Genomic DNA, 12422 nt, shown 5'->3' with positions numbered 1-12422 from the left:
GCTCCTGGAGGTCAGGAGAAGCCCTTCCCCCATCTCCTCTCCCATCCTCTGGGGCCAAGAGTAGCAGGGCTCCAAAAGCAGTTTAGGGAAAGTTAGGATAAGGTCTGGCTAGGGAGGACATGAGTGGACCAGCTGGACCTCTGAACCAGTCTGCCAGCAGCATGGATCTACTCTCAGATGCTCTGTGTCATCTTTTTTGCGGCTCTTCACACTTGCCAGGGGGCACTGTGGCCAGGAGGTAGAATTCCTCACTGAGGCCATTGTCACACCAGGAGGGACTCACTGAGGGCCCTCGGGTGGACCCTTCCCTCTCTGGGCCTATTTATCCCTTTTTATACCAGGAAGTTGGTAGCTTTACCTCTTACAAGGCTGGCTTGTTTCCTCTCACTTGCTCCTCTGGACAGACTAGTACTGGAATCTGCAGTGCTATCTGAAAAAAAAAAGCGAGGTTGATAATGCCTGGTAAGTTCTGTCCTAAGCACAGAATCATGCATGACTGCTTGATTGCCAGATTTGTCATTCCTGGGCTCCACCAGGAAAGTTCCTGGCACACCTAGAGTCCTGCCCAGACCTCCTGAGAAGACCTGAGCAGGGGCCTCATGGAAGAGGGGACGTTAGAGGTGGGTGCCATCAGGGGGAAGCTGGCTTCAGAGGAGGAAATCTGATGTCCAACAGAGCTTCCAGTCACCACAGAAAGGGACTCAGGAGCTAAGTGAGATCAGGGTGGGTACAGGATGTGGATTACTCCCAGTGTTGGGCTTTGTTCCTCTCTCCGAGAGAAACTAAAGTTTTGAGCATGGAAAAGAATCATGGGGGTTGCAGAGAGCTGGAAGAAAGCCCAAGGGACCTGTGCAAAGGACCAAGCGTTGCCAAGCAGGCTGATGGGAGTGAAGTGGTTTCCTGACCAGAGAAGTGCCTCCTTCCAAGAGGATGATGAATTGCATTTACCCTGGGGACTTCCAGACAATGACATCAGAGATCTGATTGGATCCCATACCCAAATCTCCCCCTCTCCCTTTCCTGGAAGCCCATCTCCCACCAAACAAAGGGAGCAGAATGAAGAGCACGCCTTATTGTCTCACTTGTTTCCACCACCAGCACTGACCCTCCTAGAGTGGAAGATCTACACACACCCTGCCTTCTTCAACACCCACATAGGCAGGGAGATTATCACCAGACATTGGAAAACAAATTAAGAGGCAAGAACAGAGACACTCACAGTTGCTTCCTGTAAGGGTCCAGAACGTCCAGGCAAGTTAGAGTTCCTGGGTGAGAACTGGCTCTTTATACCTTCCCTATAATGTGACCCTCAGCCCCAGGTTCCCGAGAATTCTCCTCAGGAAGTAGGGTAATTTCCTTATTTTTGACTCACTCAGTTACACCCCCACCTGAACCCAGGTGTCCAGCTGGCCTCTGGACACCTGCCACTAGTGTTGATAGGACTAAACCCACCTTAGAGATCAAAGCGCACCCTCAGCCCAGGATCTCATGGGTACCCCGTTGCAGCCTTGTAAGTAAAATGGCAGCATCAGTGTCTGTATTTCATGATGTCCAGGGATCCAAGGCCCAGAGAAGACCAGCAAGTTGCACAAAGATCTACAACTCTTGCAAAAGCAGTCTGACTCTGCAGAGTCCAAGAAACAGCACCTGCTGTGCCCATTTCTCTTCCTCCTCATCTCAACATTTCTCCTCAGGCACTAGGAAAGAGCTGGGAGCTGCTTGGCCAATCTGAGAAGTGGGGCAGGTGAAGGGCTGCTGAAGAAACAGCCTATGGGAGACCGTGTCTGGGGGAGCTGCCATCTGGAAGGTGTCACTCTTTTGCTTTCTGCTGTAGAACTCTCCACTTGCCTCAAGATGGCTTTCTATGCTCTCTGTTCATCCCCTGCCCAACCCTCTTTCACTCACATGACTATCCAATTGTCTTCATTACAGGGCTTACTGGTAACTGCCTACATACTTGCTGCCCCAGACACTGGTTTCCCTGGTAACTGATGAGCAAACTAACATCAGCTTTCTGTTAGACAGGTGGGCTCCTCCCTCAAGCGGTAAAGATTGCCTCCATGTCCTTCCTCTTCTCTGCTGAACACGGTATGCTGTTGCACTAGGACCCTTCTTTTCTGGACACATAGATTCCTTATCTAGTAAGCCATGGACATCTTTGTCCCTGTCTCCTAGCTCTTACTTTGGTCTCAAGGCTGGACATCAACAAGCATGCACACCTGCAGGGTGCAGCCCAACAACTGGTGAGTCAGCCAGAAGGCTGCAGGTAATCCCTGAGTGCTGAGATGTTGGAGAATGAGGACAGGGAAGGGAGGGTTGTGCGGATAATCCCGGGCTGTCTCCCCTAGCATGTGGGTTCCTGTGAGAGAGATCTTTCTCTTCCATTAAGCTGATGACATCCTGCTAACCTCAGAGGCTCTTCCAGTTTAAAAGTAGCAGGCTGGGCTTGTGCTTCACCTGACTGCCTGGGAGGTCTTGTGATACTGACAAAACATAAGAGCCTTTCTGGTTTTATTGTTTTCTACAAAATACAAACGTACCCCTGACCCACCACCCCTAAACAAGTACAGGCTTTAGGGACACTAACTGGGACAGGCTTGTGAATTGGTCATGGTCGGTTACCCTGAAGGGTTTGTTTCAAACCTGTGGCAATGGTGAAATAAAATGAGTACATTCTCAGCTTCTGGTCCCAGGTGTGGGAGGGGGCAGAGCAGGGATATAGTGTCAAGGAACAAAGCTCTATGCAGCCTATATGCTTTACAACAGGTGAAAGCTGTTACAGCGCGCCTAATCAAGATGCTGAGCAATGCAAAAAAACACCACTTTAGTGGCCATGAAGTTCAGGAATGTGCTGAGAAAAATGCCATACCCTGGTGTTTCCACCTGTCCTACAGTTGTACTGCTGCTGGGCTGAATAGAAGGATGAGTGGACTAAGTAAGGAAAAGCTGATACAGGAAACCTGCTGTCTCAACCTGTGAACCAAGAGACTAGCTTAGGTCACAGAACCTGTCATTAAATATTCCAGGAGCAGTCACCCCAGGGTCTACCTACATCGTGTTAACCCAGAGCAAACTGTTGAACATCTTCGGAGTTCAACTGTTGACTACCCAAGTATCATTGCCAGCTAACAATCAGGAGAATAACTCACCTTTGCCCTTGCCACAGATCTACCCCCCAGGGGAACATACTGTAAGTGGCCCTGGGACTAAAACTGATATGGAAGTCCCAGGTGTTTTGGGTTTGCAGCCCTGTGGGGATTAGGAATAAGGGATTTAAAGATTTCATCTAGGCCCACCTAAGAAGACTAAGAAATTAACCTAGGGCCCCTACTAGAGAAAGGCACCATTATATTAACCTTGTGTTCTGTTATACCCCCTTCAGTGTTTGACACTGACTGAAATGGACTGAGGTTGGATGGTGTAATTGTACTGCAGTCAAGACAAAAATCGTAGTCAGGGGTGTTATTATGTCAGAATGCTGGGACTGCTTGTATTTTGCTTCATGGTCATGATATTCCCTGCATTGAGACTGTTAGACATCTTACATTTCATGTCTAGTCTAAACGGTAAGGAATCTATTTGCAGGCAGTGCAACAATGGTGACCTCACTCCAGAATGAATCTGATGGTGGGTCTACAGTGATATGCTGTTGTTGTCCTCAGGAATTCCATGAAAAATTGACCTGATAAATGCCTGTCTCCAAAGACTGCCTACTCTTTGGACTCTGAGTATTCACAGCTGTGGTTGTCTGTATTGCATTTGTGGTATCTGACTGAGGTGCACCTTTATACACCTGAGGCAAGGAATACTGTGGAAGAGGGGTAGACCTAGATAGTAAGGGTCATAGGCCATACAGGTTATGCAGGGATGGAGTGCATGGTCATCCCATTCATGATGACTGTTCTCTTGCTCTTTCTACACCTCCCTGCTCGACCAGTCCCGGGTCCACACACAGGCCTACCCAATCCAACTTTATACAGGCCTTAATTAGTAACCACCTACATGCTGGCTGCTGTCCTAGCTGCAGGTTTCCCTGGCAACAAATAAGCCCAGCTGACATCAATTCCCCCTGTAAATGGTAGGGGGACACATTGACACTTCTCCCCAGTGCCAAAAATTGCTGCCATTTCCTAGCTGCTGTAAACGTTGGCACATCACTCTAGGATAATCTGTTTCGAACATGTAAGATGGCCTGTCCAATAACCATTGATGTCTTTGTTGCTGTCTCTCCCTCTTGCTTCAGTCTTAAGGCAGGGCATCTACAAGGCATGAAGGCCTGTGAGGTCCAGCCCAACAGCAGTGGGCAGGTTGCTTTGGTTTTGGTCTCTGGGAACTGTCAGGGGAGGTCTGGCACTGGGGCCTTCTGCCAGAGCATTTACAGACCCACTTCTCGTCTGTTCTGGGTGCTGAACTCTTTGCTTCTAAAACCATAACATGGGCAGGAAAAAGGAGAATGGACATTAGAAGAAGTAAGATTCCAGCTTTGTTTCTCCCCTGACCTGTCAGGCAGAGGGCAATGTCTCTGAGGTCAAACTTTGGCAGTTCTTTGTACCTTTCATCTGATCATTGTATACTAGGTGCAAATTCAGAGCAACTGTCCACACCTGGCTAGGAGTGGCTTATCCATTGGTTGGCTAGAATGGAGAGCTCTTCATGTACTATTGCCTTTATTGTTCTTTCATTTCCTTAATGTTGACCTCTTAGTATCTCCCATGTTTTGACTCTTAGGTCAAATAGTAATCTGCCTTCCCTTCACTACCCAGAGTACTCGAGTCCTCAGGTATACAGGCATTCCTTAAAACATTTCCCTATCTGCTAAGAGCTGGGATCGAAATGAAAAATCACCTTCTGTGGCTCAGATGCCTTTCTTGGTTTAGGCATGGATTGAAATTCATGCCTTCAGTGCATGTGCCCACTTATATGACTATAAGCTCATCTCTTATGGACAGATGTTCAGACATAAGCAGCCACCAAGTCCAGATGAAAAGCACCTGAGCTAGAATCAACACTCTTCCTTTAGGTTGTATCAGAAGCACTGTTCTGATGAGGTTGAATTTCCTTTCCCTCCTTGCAGAACAGAAGAACACAGGGTCTTGCAAGCCAGTTGAAGCAGGATCATGGGTTTTTGGATACAGATGACTCTTTCAGAGATTCGGATATACCCCAAACGACTATCATCCTATATTTTGGAGAACAACAGTTCTCGTCTAGGTATAATTGTGTCTCAATCACAACCAAGGATAAATTCAAAGACCTGAGATGACTAGGTTATCCTGAGGGGTAGGAGAAGGTGTATTTGGGGCCCTATGGCCCTCAAGCACAAGATCCTGGTTACCTCTCTTTCATAATCAGTTACTTCAGAACTTACCAGAGAGGTGGTTCAGCATAGGTGTATCTTGGAGATAAGGAATAAAGGAATAAATCACATGCCCAACCAGCCCAATCCCTCATTATTTTATGGACATTCCTTCTTGACCATCCATTCAAGTGAGCCTGTACCACTCAACCACTTAAGGCCACATGTATTCCCGGGGGATAAACATTAACTAGTAGGACTTGAGTAAACGATGTGTCATACACCACAAAGGAAAGTAAGAGAATCATGTCTTCTTGAGAGTTTAAGAAGGGGTTGGTACAAAGGTGCAAAGAACCCCCAACAACTGGTGGCCCAGTGGTTAGGATTCCTGGGTTTCACCGTTGTGGCCTGGGTTCAATTCCTGGTCTGGGAACTGAGATCCTATAAGCCACATGGCGCAGCCAAAAAAAGGAAAACAACTCTTCTCCCCAGTGTACCCTCTTTGAAGTCCCTGTAACCCTTAGCTTATTGCTTTGTTTCTTTTTTTTTTTTTTTGGCCATGGGGCAAGGTATAGGCGATCCGAGATCCTAACCAAGAATGGAACCCATATCTCCTGCATTGCAAGCAGAAAGTCTTAACCACTGTGCCACCAGGGAAGTTCCCCCAAAGCTTTTTGGGTACTATCTTCAGTTCAGTTCAGTCGCTCAGTTGTGTCTGACTCTTTGCGACCCCATGGACTGCAGCATACCAGGCCTCCCTGTCCATCACCAACTCCCAGAGTCTACTCAAAATCATGCCCACTGAGTTGGTGATGCCATCCAACCATCTCATCCTCTGTCATCCCCTTCTCCTCCCACCTGCAATCTCCCTCAGCATCAGGGTCTTTTATAATGAGTCAGTTCTTCATATCAGGTGGCCAAAGTATTGGATTTCAGCTTCAGCATCAATCCTTCCAATGAATATTCAGGACTGATTTCCTTTCGGATGGACTGGTTGGATCTCCTTGCTGTCCAAGGGACTCTCAAGAGCCTTCTCCAAAACCACAGCTCAAAAGCATCAATTCTTCAGCACTCAGCTTTCTTTATGCTCCAACTCTCACATCCATACATGACTACATAAACCATAGCTTTGACTAGATCAACCTTTGTTGGCAAAGTAATTTCTCTGCTTTTTAATATGCTGTCTAGGTTGGTCATAGGTTTTCTTCCAAGCAGCAAACATCTTTTAATATCATGGCTGCAGTCACCATCTGCAGTGATTCTGGAGCCCCCCAAAATACGTTATGTCACTGTTGCCACTGTTTCCCCCACCTATTTGCCATGAAGTGATGGGACCAGATCTTAGTTTTCTGAATGTTGAGTTTTAAGCCAACTTTTTCACTGTCCTCTTTCACTTTCATCAAGAAGCTCTTTAGTGCTTCGCTTTCTGCCCTAAGTGTTGTGTCATCTGCATATCTGAGGTTATTGATATTTCTCCCTGCATTCTTGATCCAGCTTGTGCTTCATCCAGTTCAGCATTGCTCACGATGTACTCTGCATGTAAGTTAAATAAGCCGGGTGACAATATACAGCCTTGACAAAATCCTTTCCCAATTTGGAACCAGTCTGTGGTTCCATGTCCAGTTTTAACTGTTTCTTCTTAACCTGCATACAGATTTCTCAGGAGGCAGGTCAGGTGGTCTTGTATTCCCATCTGTTTAAGAATTGGGTACTATAACATTTGTTAAAAACCTGATCTCTAATAAGTTGCTTTACTTTATTTACCAGTAGTCTGAATATGGCTTCCTCTAGATTAACTACTTTCTTTCTAGCTGTCTCTTTGATCACGATACATTATTTTTCTTTATCCTTTTATATGAAGCATTCCATTCATAGTTATTCTTCCAGTCCGTAAGCTGTCCTGTTTCAAAGCCATCTGAAACAGTAATGCAAAAAAGGAATCCTGGTCAGAAAACTGGCAACATGGGTATTATTTTATCCAGAGTCCACATAGTATATATTGTTGATTATTCTCTAGTGTTGACTATAGTCATCAAGGACAACATCCCATAATCAAATGGACCCTGTGGCTTACATTCTCTACAATGTCCTCATGTGACTTCATTTTCTACTGTGAGATGAATATCCAGTACAGGTCCCTTCCCCACCAGTGAATGCACTGAACCAAATTTTCCTCCACTGGTAGAAGATATAGACAAATTTATTTTTATTTAATCCTTCATATTGTATGATATAACATGCAAAAATTGTTTAGCAAAATATTTGCTATAAAATATTGATTCAAAATTGCTAGCCCAGATTACCTTGATCCTGAGAGATAATGAAAGAGAAATTCAAACATACTTGGATTCTAGTTTCTGGAATGCAAAAAATTCCTTTTTTAAAAATTGATATATACTTGACATATAGCATTGTGTATATTTCAGATGTACAACATATTAACTTGATATATTTATATATTATAATATGATTGCCATTGTAGTGACAATTAGCATCTCAGCATAAAACCTAGTTATACTTTATTTTTAGTAGATTGAATATTAGGTTCTAGTCTCTTAGTTATGTTACAGTAGGATATTGTCCATATTCACTAGGTATTTGATCTCTAGGACATATTTACTAACTGTTGCAAGTTTGTACACTTAAAAAACATATTCTAACCCTTCTCCCTGTCATCCCCTAGTAACCATTTACTCTGTTTTTATGAATTTGTTCTTTTCTAATTCCATGTACAAGTGATACCTTAGAGTATTTGTCTTTCTCGGTCAGACTTATTTCAGTTAGCCTAATGTCCTCAAGATCAATCCATGTTATTGCAAATGGCCGGATATACTTCTTTCTCATGGCTGAATAACATTCTATTGCACATATGTGTATACCTCATCTTTTTATTGATTCATTTGTTGTTGGGGTCCTAGTTTGTTTCTATATCTGAGCTATTAAGAAAAATGCGGTAAAACACATGAGATTGCATATATCTCTTTGAAAATCTGTTTTTAATTCCTTTTGGTGTATACCCAGAAATGGAATCACTAGATCATACGGTAGATCTCTCTCTCTCTCTTTTCTTTTTTTTTTTTTTTGAGGATCCTGCATATTCATTTCCATAGTAGCTGAACTGACTTGCAGTCCCACAAATAATGTACACAACAAGTTCACTTTTCTTTTAAACTTTTCCAAAACTTACCGTCCCTTGTCTTCTGATGATAGTCATTCTTAAAGGTGTGAGGTGATAGCTTATTGTGGTTTTGATGTACATTTTTCTGGTTAAGTACCTGAACATCTCTTCACATACATGTTAACCATTTGCATGGTTTCTTTGGGAAAATGTCTTTCTTCCATTTATCTATTTTAAAATCAGGTCGTTTTTGAGTTGTATGAATTCTTCACATGTTTTGGACGTTAACCACTATACATGGTTTGCAAAAATTTTCTCCCATCCTGTGAATTGCTTTTCATTTAACTGCTTTCTTTGCTGTGCAGAGGCTTTTAAATTTGATATAGTCACATAAGTGGTGTGTGTTTTTTTTTTCTTTCCCTTTGTTGTTTGTGCTTTTGGTATCTAAAATATCATTACCAAGGATAATGTTGAGGAATTTCTACCCTCTGTTTTCTTCCAAGAGTTTTATGGTATCAGGTCTAATAATGTCCATGACTGACGTCAAGTTAACTTTGTGTGTGTGTGTTATAAGACAGTGGTCCAATATCATTGTCTTTCATGTGTTGATCTAATTTTCTCAACACCACTGATTGAAGAGACCATCCTTTTTCCACGGGGTGTTCTTGGATTCCTTTTAAAGTATTTTGACCATATTTGGACGATTTAATCTGGGTTCCTTGTTCTGCTCTACTGGTCTATATGTCTCTTTTTATTCTAGAACCATACTGTTATTATTACTATAGCTTTGTGTAGTGTATTTTGTAATGAGGAGGTGTGATATTTTCAACTTAGTCCTTCTTTTTCAGGATTGCTTTGGCTCTTCAGGATCCTTTGTGGTTCCATACAAATTTTGGGATTTTTTTTTTCTCTTTCTGTGAAGAATGCCTTTAGAATTTTGATAGGGATAGAATTGAATCTATAGATGATGAGCCATAGCTATGAATAGATTATCTATCTCTAAATCTATGACATCTCTAAATCTATGGCATCACCAACTCAATGGACATGAGTAAACTCCAGGAGTTGGTGATGGACAGGGAGGCCTGGCGTGCTGCAGTCCATGGGGTTGCAGAGTTGGACACGACTGAGCGACTGAACAGACTGACTGAAATCTATGACAATTTTAACAATATTAATTCTTTCAATCCATGAACATCAAATATCTTTCCTTTTGGTTTTTCCTTGGATTTCTTTCAACAAAATTGTGTACTTTTTATTGAACAGATATTTCATTTAATTGTTTACAATTTTTTCTAGGCATTTTATTGTTTTAAGCTATTAAAATGGGTTAGTTTCCTTTATTTCTTTTCAGGCATTTCTTTTTTTTTTTTTTTTTTGGAAAAAAAAAAAAGCCTTATAATTCATTCCAGAAGTCTTAATACATGTTTTGATTGCATTTGTCATAATTTTTCCTAAGTCCAGAGAAATCAGTGGTGACATATTAGAAATATCAAAGTTAAAAAAAATATTTTAAGGTATTTCTTTATTATAGAAGTGATTTCTGTATATTGATTTCTTGAAATCTTTCAATTGTACAGACTTTGTTATTTCCAACAGTTTTGGGTTGTCTTTGGGATTTTCTGTATGTAATATTATACCATCTGCAAATGGTGGCAATTTACTTCTTTTTGATTTGGATGCCTTTCACTTCTTTTTCTTGTCTAATTGCTCTCGCTAAGACTTCCAGTACTATATTGAAAAACAATGATGAGAGTGGGTATCCTCATCTTGACAATGATCTTAGAGAAAAATCTTATACTTTTTCGCCATTGAGTGGAATGTTAGCTGTGGGTTTGTTGTATGTGGCCTTTGTTATTTTGAGATGTACTTTTTCTGTACACAGTAACTTGAGGAATTTTTTCATGAAAGGGTGTTGTATTCTGGCAAATACTTCACCAGCATCTATTGAGGAGATCGGGATTCCTTGGTGGCTCAAATGGTTAAGAATCTGCCTGCAGTGCAGGAGACCTGGGTTCAATCCCTGGGTTGGGAAGATACCCTGGAGAAGGTAACGGCAACCCACTCAAGTATTCTTACCTGGAAAATTCCATGGACAGAGGAGTCTGGTGTACTACAGTTCATGGGATCCCAAAGGGGAGGACACAACTGAGCTACTAAGTTGCCCATTGAGGTGATCACATAACTTTTATCTTTCATTGTATTAATGTAAAGTATCACATTTATTGATTTGCATATGTTGAACCATCCTTGCATCCCAAGGATAAATCCATTGGTCATTATGTGTAACCTTTTTAATGTGTTCTTAAACTTGGCTTGCTATTATTCTTTGCATCTGTATTCATTGGGGATATTGATCTATAGTTTTCTTTCCTTGTACTGTCTTTGTACTCTGGCTTTAGTATCTGGCTAAGGCTAGCCTTGTAGAATGAGTTTGGAGGTATTCCCTTCTCTTCAATTGTTTGGAAGTGTTTAAGAAGAATTGGCATTACTTCTTTAGATGTTTGGTAGAATTCACCAGTGAAGCCATTCGGTTCTGGGGTTTTCTGTGTTGGGCTTCTTAAAATTACTATTTAAATTTTTTTTTTTTTTTTACTTTTTCTTGGTCTATTTAAAATTTCTATTTCTTCCTGATTCAGTGTTGGTAGGTTTTGTGTTTCTAGGGACTCACTCATTCCTTATAGGTTATCTAAACTGTTGGCGTATAATTGTTCATATCCTCTTATGATCCTAAGTATTTCTAGAGTATAAAGTTGTGATGTCTTCTCTTTCATTTACAATTTAATGTCTTTGTGTTTTTATGTTAGCTAAAAGTTTGTCAATTATTTAAAATACTTTGAAACACCAGTTCTTTGTTCCACTGACCTTTTGCATTATTGTCCTGGCCTTTGTTTCATTTACTTCTTCTTTGATCTTTATTATTTCCTTCCTTCTTCTAACTTTGAGCTTCATTTGTCCTTTTTCTAGTTCCTTGAGGTGTAAAGTTAGGTTGTTTATTTGAGATCTTCTAATTTCTTAATATTTTCAGTTATCTTTAACGCTTTCTTTCAGAACTAATTTTGCAACACTCCCTAGGATTCAATATGTCTGCTTCCATTTTCTTTTGTTTGGAGATAATTTTTTATTTCTTCTCTGTTTAGTTTCTACAGATTTGTAGGTTATCCAGCTTTCCTTTGTTGTTGATTTCTAGTTTCAAACCACTGTGATCAGGAAAGATAGTTGGTATCATTTCAGTCTTCTTAAGTTTGCTAAGATTTGATTTGTGTCCTATCATATCATCCCGGGAGAATGTTCCAAGTATAATAAAAAGACTTTATTTTGGTACCGTTGGATGGAATGTTCTATATATGTCATGTGCACTTAGCCTAAACTGATGTTCAATTCCAATGCTTTCCTGGCAATTTTCTGTCTGTGTGATCTATTCATTCCTGACAGTGGAGGACAGAAACACCCAAATATTGTGTTTTTTCATTTTGTTTTGGCCATGCCACCCAGTTTGTAGTTCCTTTTTAACCCACCCAGGGACTAAACCCATGCCCCCTGCAATGGAAGCACAAGTCCTTACCAGTAGACTGCCAAGGAATTCCCCATCCTACTTTTGCTATATTGTTGTCTAGTTCTTCCTTCTTTTTCATTCAGCCAGCTAATTCTTTGCCTTTTGGTTGATGAATTGAATCCATTTATATTTAGAGTGATTTTGACACATGAAGACTATTTCCATTTTATTATTTATCTTCTGATTGGTTAATAATATCTCTTGTTTCTTTTCCCTTCTGTCTGCCTACATTTACACATTGCTGGTTTCCCATGGAAATATTCTCTGCTCCCTGTGTTTTATGAATCAACTTTAACTTTTTTCTTTTAGTTACCATGAGTATTATTTAAAACATCTAGATAAAACAGTACATATTACACTGATAGCAATTTATCTTTATTCATCTATAAAGGCTCCATCCTTTTACTCCTCTCCATTATATATTTGATGTCTGTTTATGTAGTTTGCTCTAC

The sequence above is a fragment of the Cervus elaphus genome, chromosome 15 (assembly GCF_910594005.1).
Source record: "Cervus elaphus chromosome 15, mCerEla1.1, whole genome shotgun sequence".
NCBI lineage: Eukaryota > Metazoa > Chordata > Mammalia > Artiodactyla > Cervidae > Cervus > Cervus elaphus.
Note: the sequence above shows the minus strand (reverse complement) of the source record.